Source organism: Rousettus aegyptiacus, unplaced genomic scaffold (assembly GCF_014176215.1).
Source record: "Rousettus aegyptiacus isolate mRouAeg1 unplaced genomic scaffold, mRouAeg1.p scaffold_m13_p_14, whole genome shotgun sequence".
Lineage (NCBI taxonomy): Eukaryota > Metazoa > Chordata > Mammalia > Chiroptera > Pteropodidae > Rousettus > Rousettus aegyptiacus.
In genome coordinates this window covers 13,315,710-13,329,637 of record NW_023416289.1, presented here as the reverse complement: position 1 = coordinate 13,329,637, position 13,928 = coordinate 13,315,710, and positions in this window count along the sequence as shown.

Here is a 13,928-nt window from a genome sequence, read left to right as displayed (position 1 = left end):
AGAAAATTATGGAACCTAAAGAGGGAATTTGGGAATCCCGAATTTGTAGCCAAGGCAGACAAAAAGTATGAGTAACCTGGGGACCCACTGCTTGCAGCTGGTGTCTGAAGTGGGGGCAATCTTGTGGGATTTAGCCCTTAACTTTTGGGGTCTGTATTAACTCCAGGTAATTAGTGTTAGAATTGCTTGATGTGAGAGAAAACCCCACACATTGGTGTCAGAAGTATTATGAGCAGAGGAAGCTGTTTTTCCCTTAGTCATGTTAAGTAATAACCTCAACACACATGTTCATTTTGTGGTCGGATTTTTGAATCAAGCTTTCTTTTAGTGAGGTTAATGCTATTAACAAAAATCTATGGTGGGTGAGGGCAGATCATAGATGTTGGCAGGACTGACAACAGGATGGAGAATTGCATTCTTAGCCAAGTCCAAACTTGTGTAAACTTTGGTTTACACAAATCTATGGGCACCATCACCACTGAAGGCCCTTGTGGTCCTTGAATGCAACAGAAATTAACTCCTTCATGTAGAGTTGAGTATTTGGCCCTTAGGAAGTCAAAACCTGATGATGTAAAGGATAGCTAGCCTGGCTTTAGAAGGGGGAGCGCTACAAATTTGGCTTAGCAAGGTCATTAGCCTCTGAGTGCCTCAGCCAGAATGACAATTTGACCACAGGACCGTAGAGACTTCAATCAGGTCAGCATGGTAAAGACTGGAATCTGGGTTCAGCCAGTTGCTGGAGAAGGACTTTGCACATAGCATTGGCTTCCTGGCTCCAGAATTTCACAACTCATGGTAGGTTATGTAATGACCATCTTGTCTGACAGTCCTGACCTGAAGGGTAAGCCCTAGTGGTTCAATTCCTTCAGGAGCCAAACGTGGCTGAGGATCTCACCTCTGCTTTATCTAGTTTCACAGCGATGTTGGGAGTATTCCTGGAATGAGTCGCTGCACATGCCACAAAAAAGGCAGGAATGACGGTAGTCCATATGCTCCATGGTTGGGTAGACTTCTCCAGGATTTTGATGTGATCCCACTGGTAGACAACCAGCTCAACTTAAAAAATGGGCAAAGGATTTGAAGAGACACTTTACCAGAAAAAATATATGGATGGCAATTAAACACATGAAAATATTTAAGTTGGGTTGTTTATATTAATATTATCTATATTATATATATTTACAAACTATATATCCAATAAAAGTCTTGTATTTTAAATATGTATTCAAATATATTCCCCTTTGGAATTTACTGATAACAGTTTCTGTGATGAAATGGCACAAGGTAACAACTATGTTGAAATATCAATGAGACTAAAGTTCATACTTGCTTGTTAAAAAAAAAATTATATATATATATATGTATGTATATATATATATATATATCATCATGCATAGCTTACCAATAGGGATACATTCTGAGAAATGTATTAGCCAATTTTGTGGTTTGAACACCAAAACCTAGATGGTATAGCCTCCTACACACTTAGGCTATATGATGTAGTCTACTGCTCTTAGGCTACAAGCCTGTACAACACGTTACTATGCCAAACAACACAAGATTAAGTCAAGCACAAGAGAAAATGATGCAATCAAGAGATGCAGTAAACATGAGCAGTATGAAAATGCTGCTGGCACAACACAACATACTTTTTTACCGCAAACTTTTTTTATAAGCAGAAAGAGTATACTGTGAAATAATGATAAAAAGTATAGTATAGTATATATGAAAGCCAGTAACATAGTAGTTTATCATTATCAAGTGTTGTATACTGTACATAATTCTATATGCTATTCTTTTTTATGACAGGCAGTGCAATAGGTTTGTTTACACCAGCATCACCAAGAACAATGAGTAATGCATTGCACTGTGACGTTATTGTGACAGCTACCATGTCAGTAAGCAATAGGAATTTTTTAGCTCCATTATAGTCTTATGAGACCACTGTCATATATGTGGTCCATCATTGACCAAAACATCTGTATGCAGCATATGACTCTAAGAGAGAGAGAGAGAGAGAGAGAGAGAGAGAGAGAGAGCGAGAGAGAGCGCACGCGTGCCTTTTGGTGCATATATAGTTTGAAAATATTTTCTTCTAGTCTATAGCTTACCTTTTATAGCTTCACTTTTATAGCAATGCAGTTTGAAGCACAAAAGTTTTAAATCTTGATGAAGATATTTAGGTCAATATATTCATTTTTACCTTTTAGAGCTTGTACTTTTTGTGTACTATTTAGGAGATCTTTGTCAAATCCAAGGCCACAGAGAATTTCTTCTATATTTTATTCTAGTTTTATAGTTTTAGTTCATACATTTGGGTCAATGATCCATTTTAAGTTTTATATATGGTGTGAAGTAAGAGTCTAGGGTCAGCCATTTTTTTCCAAAATTCTTGGTGCTCTGGGTCAGTATTCTGTCTTCTCCTCACTACACATTCATCTTCACCTCTTCATGAAGCTGCTGTCCTGTTCCAGTCTTTGACGTCTCCTAAAGTATTCAGCCTCTGACCCTGTCGCACACTTAAGCACTTGGTGGGGACAGAGGACTCCCTAGACCCTTCTCTGGGTGCTATGGAGCACTATCTGTCTTGATCATCAACAGCATCCCTTAAAGTCATTTCACTCTTGATGGCTATTTAGTTCTGGACAGTTTGCCTTCCCAGACATTCATCTCCTGCAATGACAGCCAAAGGGTCTAGAATTCCCTACAGGGAGAGATAAACAGACTCTTAGAGTTCTAAAAACCAACTAAAATATCAACCAGCCTGACATTCCTACTGGCACGTACAGAAACCCATGTGTGTGGAAAGTAGACTGCCTTCTTGAGTGGGGCAGGTGTTTTTGTCTTCATATCAGAAGTGAGCCAACTGAGGTTTTTATAAGATTCAGTGACCTGCCCAAGGTCACTCAACTGGCTCATCACAGAAAGCCTTAACCCCTGGGTCAAGAAAGAACCCAGGCTCAGACTTCCTACTCCCAGGCCAGTGGTTCCCACCCTGTAAATGCTGCAAGTTGCATGTGGAATTTTTATGCCAACGAGACAAACTACAGCCCATGTTTTTTTGTGGTTTCAAAGAAAAACAACTTCAATGGATGAAAGGTTTCAAAGGGTGTATTTAAGGTCTTGGGTGCAAGGCAAAGAACTAAGTTCGGGAGAGGCTGGTTTTCCCTTTTTCAAATGGATCTAGTGTTTATTTTTTCCTTCTGCCTTTTGTTAGGTCCAGAAAGGAAGTGCTCCTGGAGGGTCGAGGGGTCAGCTCACAGCACTGACTTTCTGTGGAAGAAAGAAAGTAGGGTTGGCCTGATGTACCCCCCTTCAGTCCTGTACACATCGGGCCCTCCTTGATGCCTCAGTGACCCCATCTAGACCTAGATTTCTCAGCCTGGTGTTCTCAGCTTGGCTCTTATCCTTGGCCTCTTATCCTTGGCCCTTCATCAACCCTCTGTCCACCCAGCCAGACTGGTCGCCTCAGGTTCACCCATATCCTTTACCTGATGAACACCCTTCTTCTTGATTTCAGCCTTACATGCATAAGTGCCCTTATACTCAGTCTGCCATGGCCTAGCTTGGGTCCCAGTTTCTCTCAGCTGTATGAGCCCGATCCGGCCCGGGCTCCCCCTCAGGCCTAGCTGCCCTCACATGTACTAAGCCTGTCTCTGGGGCTCAGTCTTGCATAACCTCTTCCTCCATGGCCAGAAATATTAATTGAGCTTCATCCCATTTCCTTCTGCATAGCTTTCTCATGTGTCTTATCTCCACACCTAGATTGTAAGCTCCTCCTGGGCACAGGGAGATCTGATCCTTCCTCATTCTTTCTTATCTCCTCAGCACTTGGCATCGTCCACACAGTACTGAATCTACATGGGTCACTTTGATTTGATTTGCCTCAGTCAGAGTCTTGTCAGGAAGGTGGGAGTTTTGCCAGCTGGAATTTATAGTTTTCCTATGAATTCTGGAAAGGAAACAGGCAATGGTGGCACAGAGATGCATACTTCTCTCCGGGCTGGAGGCTTGAGGTTAACAGAAGCTGGTGTTCATTACTGAAGGCAAAAAAGATGAGTGTCCATAGAAGAGAAGTAAGTCCTGAACTCAAAATGAGCCCACCCAGGAGTGCCTCCGCCCATAGAAAATTCTCCATTGCTTCACGCACAGGAAGAGCATAGGGCTGGGATAATTACATAGCACGAGAATAAATGCTCTATGTGCCAAGCTCCAGGAGAACATGCCTTGTCCTCCAAGCCATGCTGCCTGGGAAAGGTTCTGCTAGTGTGGAGCTTCTACCCATCTGCTTGAATTGGATTTAAAAAATTCAGAAAATATGTGTACCATGCACCATAGAGGGTTCTTCTGGGGGGCTAAAGGAGGAACCAGGCATAGTCTCTGTTCTCAGTAAACTCGCTGCCTCGCAGGGCAGGTGATGCATAAACACACTTGAGCATGATGCCAGTCCCTGACAATCATTAAAGACAGGAGCTCTTTCCTGGGGAGGAGACATTTATGATGAGACTTCCAGAAGGGCATGGACTGAAGAAGGAAATCTCAGGAGGTGGAATCTATGTAAGCGAAGATAAGGAGTTAGGATCATGCAGGCCATGCTCAGAGGACAGAACAGTGAATGTTGCTTCAGCAGAGGCTAAGACAGGAGCTTGGAACCAGTCTATACAAATCTTAGAAAGCCAAGAGACAAAGTAGAATGGTGGTTGCCAGGGCCTTGGGAGTAGAGGTAGGGGAGTTGTTATTTAATGGATGCAGAGTTTCAGCTTTGTAGGATGAAAAGAGTTTGGGTGATGGATGTTTTGGTGGTGATTGCACAACAGCGAGATTGTTCTTAATGTGACTAAACTGGACACCTAAAACTGGTTCAGATGGTAAATTTTGTATTAAGTGTACAATTAAAAAAAAAAATCCTTGAAAGCCAGCTTAATGCTTAAGGGAGGACCCATGAATCGGACAAGCAGACCTGGGTTTGTTACTTCATAATTGGTCAACCTTGGGCAAGTTACTTCATTTCTCAAAGCCTCAGCTTCTTCAACGGTAAAACTGGGATGATGTTAAAACCAACTCCTGGAGTAAGTAGATGTGAGGAGTAAATGGAGGTACTGCTGTGGTGTGCACAGCAGATGTGAGGAGTAAATGGAGGTACTGCTGTGGTGTGCACAGGATGTGCCTGCACACAGTAAGTGTCCAACGGGTGATCATTGTTGATACCATATTCTGAGTCTTACCTCAAGGAGCCCTGCATTGATGTGCAGGGCAGGCGATAGGATCATCAGAGGGGTGGGATGTGAAGCCTCATTAGTGCTCAGCCAGGTGAAATAGACAGTAGTGCTGGGGGCTGTGTCAGGAGGCAGTGGGGGTGCTCTGGTGGTGGAAGATGACTTTCTAAAGCCTTGTGGAGCCAGGAATGAGACCCATCTCTAACACACACGCACACACACACACACACACACACACACACACACACAAAGTGATCTTTAATCCACTATCCTATTTTATGTTTTCTATTTTTCTCATCTTTTTTGTGTTTATTTCTCTGTTGGATTGATTAGGTTTTATTATTGTTCTTTTCTCCACTACTAATTGGATGTTACACACTTTATTTCTTTTTTCCTTTTAGTGGTCACCCTAGAAATTATTACATGCATACTTAACAAGTCTAAAGTTAGTCAATTACTTTACCTTCCTCTTCTGTAATGCAAAGTCTTAGAACATCTTAACTCTGTTTACCCTGTCCTGATGGTTACATTATTGTTATGTACTTCAATTCTATCCTATTCTGTTGTCACCTCATAGGACCTTATAATGATTAATGATTATTATATTACACAGCCAATGTTTGTTTAACTTCACCACATATTCGCCATCTTTTTATTTGTTTGTTTGTTTATTTGTTTTTGGCTCTTCGTACCTTTTCACCTCGCAAGTCTTCCATCTGGGATCATAGTCTTTCTGCCTAACATATATCCTTTATAATATCCTTTAATGAGAGTTTCATGGTTATATATATGGTTATATAGTCTCTGTTTTTGTTTGTCCGAGAATGTGTTTGTGCTCGTTCATGGAAGATATTTTCACCTGATAAAGAATTCTGGGTTGTCAGGTTCCTTCCACTCCCAGCTTCTATTGTTGCTGTTGATAAATTGGCTGTTAGTCTAAGGTATGCTGACTTTTTCTTTGGTGTCTCTTGATGAGTACGTATGTGCATGCATGCATGTGTGTGTGTGTGTTCTGCAATTTCTATATATGTTTTAAGCATGCATTTCTTTCTTTTCCTACTCATTTTAAAAATCCTGCTTGGAATTCCTTAGGATTCTTAACACCTGTGAATAGTGTCTCATCAATTCTGGGAAATTCTCAGCCACTATTGCTTCTAGAATTGTTTCTCTCCATTCTCTCTCCTGTCCTAGAACTTTTACTAATAGCCATGAGCCACTCTTTTCCATATCTCTTAATCTGTATTCTATATTTTCTATCTTTTGGCCTTTCTGTGCTATGTTCTGTTGCTTTTTTTTCTAATCCATCTGCCAGTTCACAAATTATCTCTTTAGCTAAGTCTAATTTCTATTGCATTTTAAAATTTCAGTTATAGTATTTTTTATTTCTGGAAATTCTGTTTGCTTCTTTCTCAAATCTGTCAGGTGGATCTTTATAGTTTTCTATATCTTGCAGATTTTCTCAAGCTTGTCTTTCATTTCATTAAATAATCAGAGTAAGCATCGTTGTTTTATAATCTGTAGTTGGTAATTCCATTATCTGAAATTGTTGTAGGTCCACTGTTGTCTCTGATAGTTCTTGTTCATTATGTCCTTGTGTGCTTGGTTATTTTTGGCTTGTGTACTGCCCAGTATACTTGCATATTTGTTGAGGCCTTGGATGAAGATGCCTTCCTCCAGAAAGGATTTTCACATCCTTCTGCCCCATGCCTCAGGGTATTATCAGTCTAGGAATACTTTGAACTTAATTCATGAGTTGAGAGTTTTTGAACCACCTGAATGATGCGAACTTGGGCTGCTACTCTGTGTGAAGGCCAGCTTGTAGTTACAACTTCTCAAGGACAGCCCTGCCACCCTTCTTTTGCATTCTTGTGGGGGTAGGGCCTTTCAGGGTGCCAGCTAAATCTAGGAGAGTCTCCTTATAGATTCCCCACTTGGGTAAGGCCCTAAGTTTTGACATTTGTCCACATTACTCCTTGAGGCCATTAAAACTGAGCTTCAGATATACCTTATCAACAAGCATGCACAGAGCCAAAGGGACTTCATTCAGTACTCTTTACTTATGTAGGTTCTTGCCTCTCAATTTTAACCTTATTCCTTTTTCTCTTGCCAGTTCTTTGATGCTTTTAAGAAAGTGTTTTTCATATTTCATTCAGCATTTTTAGTTGTTTTCAGTGACTACAGTTCTTAAAACAGAAATTGGCAGATCTTCTCATATTGTGTAACCGTGAAGAAATCCCTTTCCTTTTCTGGGCCTCAGCCTCACCTACTTCAGGGTGATTGGGAGGATTAAATGAGAAAATTGAAGGTAAAAGGCCTAGCACAGTACTTGGCACATAGGGCTTGTACTTGGCACACCAAGGACCTGCGGGCTGATGCCCAGAGTTCCCTATCCTTCTTCAACCCCTGAGGCATCAAGTAAGGTTTTGAAGAGGAATTTTCATTAAGAAGGACAATCAGCTCTGTTCTGCTTCTATAAATATGCTTGCTGCATGGCCTATACTAGAAATTGACTAAAGACTCACCTTCTCTTTTGTTTGATCAGTCTAAGCAACAAATGTAACTGTGTGTACCCCCTAGCAACTCCTGTGCTTTGTAACATTTTGTAATGGCTGGTAACCCATAGCAACTCCTGCCCTTTGTAATGCAATGTAACTACCTGCAACCATAGCAACTCCTGCTGCTTTGTAATGGTCTGAGGACAAATTAACCAATCAGCCTATGCCCAAAAGGTTCTATATAAGTAATGTTGCAACTGCGCTGTGGGCCCAGACCTTCAGAGGCTAGCTCCTCTGGGGTTGGTGCAATAAACCTGAGTTCTACAACTTTTTGAGTGCTGCTTGGTTTCTTGCTGGTCTAATTTCGTATATTTTCTGTAACAGAAAAGACCCCACAGACAGAAGTCTATAAACCAGCCAAGCTGAGCTGGGTACCAGTGACAGGGAAGGTGCTTGAATGCCAGCTCCAGTGCTGGGGAACGTGAGGGGCCCTTGGGGCAGTCTGGACCATGGCCTCAGCAGCATTCCCGGAAGTACCAACATCAGGCCTGCAAGGGTGTTTGACTGCAGACAGTTTGGGTGACTTGGCTTGTGAGCTGAGCCTCTGGGAAAAACATTCCTTCGGTTTAGAAGGCCATGGGTGAGTGTTCATTCCCAGAAGAACTGCTTCCTACGGCCAAGAAGCCAGAAGTGCCCCTCTCTATGCTGGGGAGCTGGAATAGGGGCCATGCAGGCTCTTCTCAGAGTCAATTTTGACCTCTCCACCCTCCTTCATGGCAGTCTTCCCACCTAGACATCTCTACCAGCCTGGATCACCACAGCTGTCCCTGACGCCAAAGTGTTTTAATGTGTTTTTAAGCTCATAGACACGGCTTTTTGTGGATACCATTTTATTCTCAACGAGAGTTCCCAAAACTCAGGGTCAGGTGACATTGCAGTATTTTGTTCCCTAAACCCCATTCAATGTTGATTGGGGAATCTCTTGTCCTTCCTTGAGCTAAAATCTGTCATGTCCCCATGGCCTTTATGTCAGTTTTGTGTGTGTGTGTGTGTGTGTGTGTGTGTGTGAAATTTATTGTTTCCACACTAAAAGAGTTTTTGTGGGGTAGTATTTGTTTTTTAACCACATGATGATCCTATACAGCTGCCCAGAGAAGGACACCATCATAAGTCATAAACATACCATATGAGTTCTGAATAAATAAAATCTACAAAGCCAAGTTATATACAAATATCTTAGGCAATAATGTTTACGAACCTATGTACAGTAAAACAATGTAAACAGTAAATGAAGCATGAGAGTAATCAAAGGATGCACAGGGACAACCACTTATGGTCATTCTGCCCCCACCCTCGTCCCAGGTGAGGTGAGGTCTGACCAGGCAGGCTGGACATTGTCCATTCCAAAGTGTTCATTGCAAGGTCCCAGCTGGGAGGGACCTAGATTTCAGAGTCAGATGGGGGTAGAAAACAGGTTGAAAGTCATTGCACTGGCTATAGAGCAGCCCAGGTCTGGAAAAATGAAAAGTCCTATGATCCTATATCATTATAGAATACATTAGAGAACATAGCCACTTTCCTATCAAATGCAGTACTTTTTTTTCCATTTTACTTGTATAAAAGCATAAAATAGACATCTTTTTAAACAAGTTCATCCAGTTAAAAAATGGTAGACTCCCTTACAAAATGGAACATGAGATTCAAATGTAGATAAAATGTATCAGTTAAGGAGCCCTAGTCCCCCGCTTCTGCAGTTTATACCCTTTAGAGGAGGCAGCCATTCTCAGAAGGTTTGTCTACATCCTAATTATCCAGTAGGGAATCAGTGTGTCTTCAGAGGAAAACATTTACTAAGGGCTTTTAGCAAGAGCTGTCTCTAAGAAATCCCTACAGAGGTAGAAGGAGGAGAATTAAGCCAATGCCACACTCAGGCATACGTTGTATCAAGAAGCAAACATCACTGCATTTATTTTTAATCTGGGAATTTCGCTAAAATTCTTTTTAACTCCCATAGAAAAATTTATACATCTTTTAAGGTACTTCTTATCTCATATCATAAAATATTTTTCTGAGATTTGCTCCTGTTGTTTCCTTGGCCTGGGCTGCCCTTCCACCCCTTATCTGCCTGACAAGCCTCTGTTTATTACTTAGAGAGTTTCAAACAACCCCTCCCCACAAAGCTGGCCCTGACCCTGACACTCCCAATACAAAGACTAGCCCATTCAATTCTGTTGGAGATATGGATGAGAATTATATAAAACAGGTGCTATTTTCACCTTCTTCCCTGTATACCTGATCTGGAGCATTCTTTGATCTGTTTACAGAACACTCTGAATTGTTTTGGCCTCTCAGTGCCCCCACTATGTTGAGAGCCCCATGAGCACAGGGCTGAGTCATGCCCCCAATTACCTCCTTTCCTTACACCACCAGGGACCCTCACTGGACCTGGCTCTGTAAGCTGTTGGGTTCATTGAGTATCTGAGTGCTCACTGCAAGCCTCCATCTGGTAGGGTATTCATCTGTCTTCCTGGAGGCATCTAGTACAGTGCCCCACATGCATTAGGTACCCTAAAAATACTTGTGAGTGAAAGAAAGGGAAAGAATTATAGACCTTTTGCAACAGAAGATGCTGAGGTGCCAAGTCTTAGCACGCTTACCAAGTCAGAATGTGTGGGTTTAAAGAATGCGTTTCTAGGACCTCACTTTGGGATGCCAGCTTGAGAGATTTTCAAGCAATGAGACATGAGGGTCCATCTCCAAGAGAGGTACTGCAAGGTACCTTTAGAAGAGGTTGACCTTTAATGATCCCTTTGATGGGGAACCAGTTACTAAACCAGCAAGGATGAAACCCAAGAACAACCAGCTCACAGCTAGTTCTACTCAAGGGTAAACAACATGAGCAGTCTCCATTTGTACCACTTGCGTTTTGAAAGAAGAATTGCATTTATGATCATCTGCTTATGGTGTCAGGAAATGGTTTAACCAGAGTTGGACAACAGCATTTATACCTTAAGCCCAGGCTTGTTACCCCCAGCGCAGTGCCTCTGGGTCTTGGCTGTCCCTCCTCCCTAATGTGTTGCTGTGGTGCAGAGACTTTAGGCCCCTGGCACACATGTGTCTCCAGTTACCAACCTAGAAGCTTGTGGAGCATCATTTCTGGGTATTTACCTTCCCAGATTTGATCCCCAAAGACTGATTTCCCCTTGGATCTCCTGTACTTGGCTTTTGAACTTTTCCCTTTTGAGCAGGCAGAGTGGAAGTTCTCATCTGCCTACATGGTCTGGCTCCCAACACAAAGACCAGCTAAAGCAGAATGGGGGGAAGGGGTAGTCAAGGCTACAGGGCTGGTTGGAGGGGGGTTGCTCTGGTGCAATCCTCAGGCTAGAGGGCTTCTCAGGACCCCTGCACCCATGGAGGGGGAGGTCAGGACTGCTAGTCAGTCCCCAAGCCTTCAAGAGCTCATGTAGTTCCCTTTGTGGTGTTCCCTCTTACTGTGTCCAGGAATCACTGCAGAGCCTGATGCCCACACCACCTCTCTTGAGCTGCTAACTGCAGGTGGAGTCTCTCATGCTGTTTTCCACGAGACCTGGGGAATGCAGAGGAGTAACCAGATTTTAGAACCTCCCAATGAACCCTTGGGCCAAGACCTTGGCTCCCTTACCTCTTTGGAGGGGAGGTAGAGCCAGTCTTTTTTCTTTGCCAAGGCTCCACCCCTACCAACCTGAGGCACTGGCTGAACCTGTTCGGTGCAGTTCTCCCAGGGAAGCAGCCTGCCTCTCCCTGGATGCTGTACCTTCCATTCTTCCCAGTTCTTCCCACTTCTTAGCTCCTGTTCTTCTGAACTCTGGCACCCCACCTCACCCCACCCCATGCTGACTTCGCACCCCCCCACACACACACCCGCCGCCACTGCCAACATTTTGAGCACATGGAATCCACTAAGTAAAGCTTCGTGGATTCCTGTATTGCTAGTACTGGCAAGACAAGGACAAATATAATACTGTTACTGGCCTCTTGGAGCCTACAGTCTGCTGGGACAGACAGATGCTAACTGCAAATTCTACACCAGAAGGAAAGAGCTTTTCACAGTGACCCACAGGGTTGTAAAGGCTCCCCTGGAGAAAGCACAACTGAGCAGGGCTTTGATGGTGGTGTAAGAGTTCTCTGGGTGGATGAGGCAGGAAGTGGCTCTGCTGGTGAAGGGGACAGTGTGCACAAGTCATGAAGGTATAAAATAGCATGGCACATTTAGGGAGGCACAACTGATTGAACACCATGCAAGAGAGAAATGAGAAGCCTGGAGAGGGTGGCCAGGCTGCTGGAAACGTCTTGCAGATCAAGCTGGGTGGTGACTATATCCTGAAGATGATAGAAGACTGTAGTGAGGGTTCAAGGAGACTATCCCTTTCTCTTCCTCTACCTCCTCTTCTTCCTCCCCTCCACCTCCACCTCTTTGTTTTAAAAGAGCTTTATGAAGGTGTAATTGATTATATATATACATATATATATATATATATATAACATAATATAAACCAAACATACTTAAAGTATACAATCTGATGAGTTTTGACATGTGTATACACCTGTGAAACCACTGGAATCAATATAATGAGCACATTTATCTCCCCCAAAAGTTTTCCTCATGTCCCTTTGTCATCCTTTCCTCCCATCTCTACCGTCTCTAGGCAACCACCCATCTACTGCTCTCTATCACTACAGATTTGATTGTATTTTCTGAATTTTATATAAATGAAATCATTGTGCATTTACTTTTTTTTGTTCTTATCATTTAACACAACTGTTTTGAGATTCATCCATGTTGTGTATATTGATAGCTAATTCCTTTTCATTGCTAAGTAGTATTCCATTGCATTGGCTGTTCCACAATTTGTTTATTTCTCTGCCTGTTGATGAATATTTGGATGTGTCTGGTTTGGGACTACTACAAATAAGCTGCTACAAATAGCCACATGCAAATATTAATGTGGATATATGCTTTTATTCCTCTCGGGTAAATAGGAATGGAATGGCTGGGTCATGTGATACATATATGTTTAACTTTTAAATAAATTGCCAAACTGTTTTCCAAGCAGTTGTTCCATTTTCCAATTCCATCAACAATGTAAGAATTGTCTACATATCCTTTTTTGACTGGCTACAAAGTGTAGGGTGAACTTTCAGAACTGAGTCTCCATTGGATTTGACCAGCTGGTAATTACAGCTGGTTCTCCTTAGGCCCAGTACAGGAAGGGAGGGGGATCCTGGAAGTCCTTCTTAAAGATAGTGTCGGACTTGGCACCATCTAGGGAGGCTTGTTTGTCATCGATACTGCCGCAGGGGCTGGAGGAATTAAGTAGGACCTGAGGATAATGAACTAAGGGCTTCCCTAGCTCAGCACTTGAGAAAATCCTGCTGGATGTGAAGAGGCTACAGTTCCATAGATTACAACCCAATTTCCACAGAAACTAATTTTTGTATAAATAAATTATTTTATCTGGTATCAGGACCCCAACCAGTTGTGGGAGGGGCCGTGGTCCCTGGGTCAGAGTCCTGTTCTAGGGATGTGGTTTTCTGGCCAGATTGCCCCTGGAAGAGCCATAGAACCAGGGCTCCAGAGCCCTCGGGGCTTCCTAGGTGAAGGCTGCTGATATAGGCCCATCCTCCATCGAAAGGAGCTATGAAACAGTGTCTAGGACTAGAGGACAAAGCCAATGTCCATATCCTTCTGGTCATTGCTGGGGCCCAGCCTTTCTGGATCCTAATGTCTGTAGAATGTGAGCCCTGCCAGAGTTTGGACTACGCTGTTCATTCATTCACCAACATTTATCAGTGTCTCTTTGAAACCAGTGATAATTAAGGCAGGTTATGAAACTCTCCAGTCCCTGCCAAGGGATTTGGATGGTATTTATGGGAGGGGCACAAAATTATAATCATATCAGGTTTGTGTTTAGAAAGGGACCTTGGCAGCCAACATGGAGGATGGATTCAAGAATGGACAACTCGTGGGCAGGGAGGTCATCAGTAAGAAGCAAGAGATGATGTGAGCAGGTGGTGGCAGTGGGAATGAGGAGAGAGGAGAGAGGAGTCAGTACCACCCCAGGGCCGCCAGCTCTTTTTTTCATGGCTTCAGTGACACTGCTCTCTCCTGGTTCCCACCAAATACTTATGCATCAATAATAAATAAAGGGATGAGTAGTTGGAGTGAGCCAAGGCATGC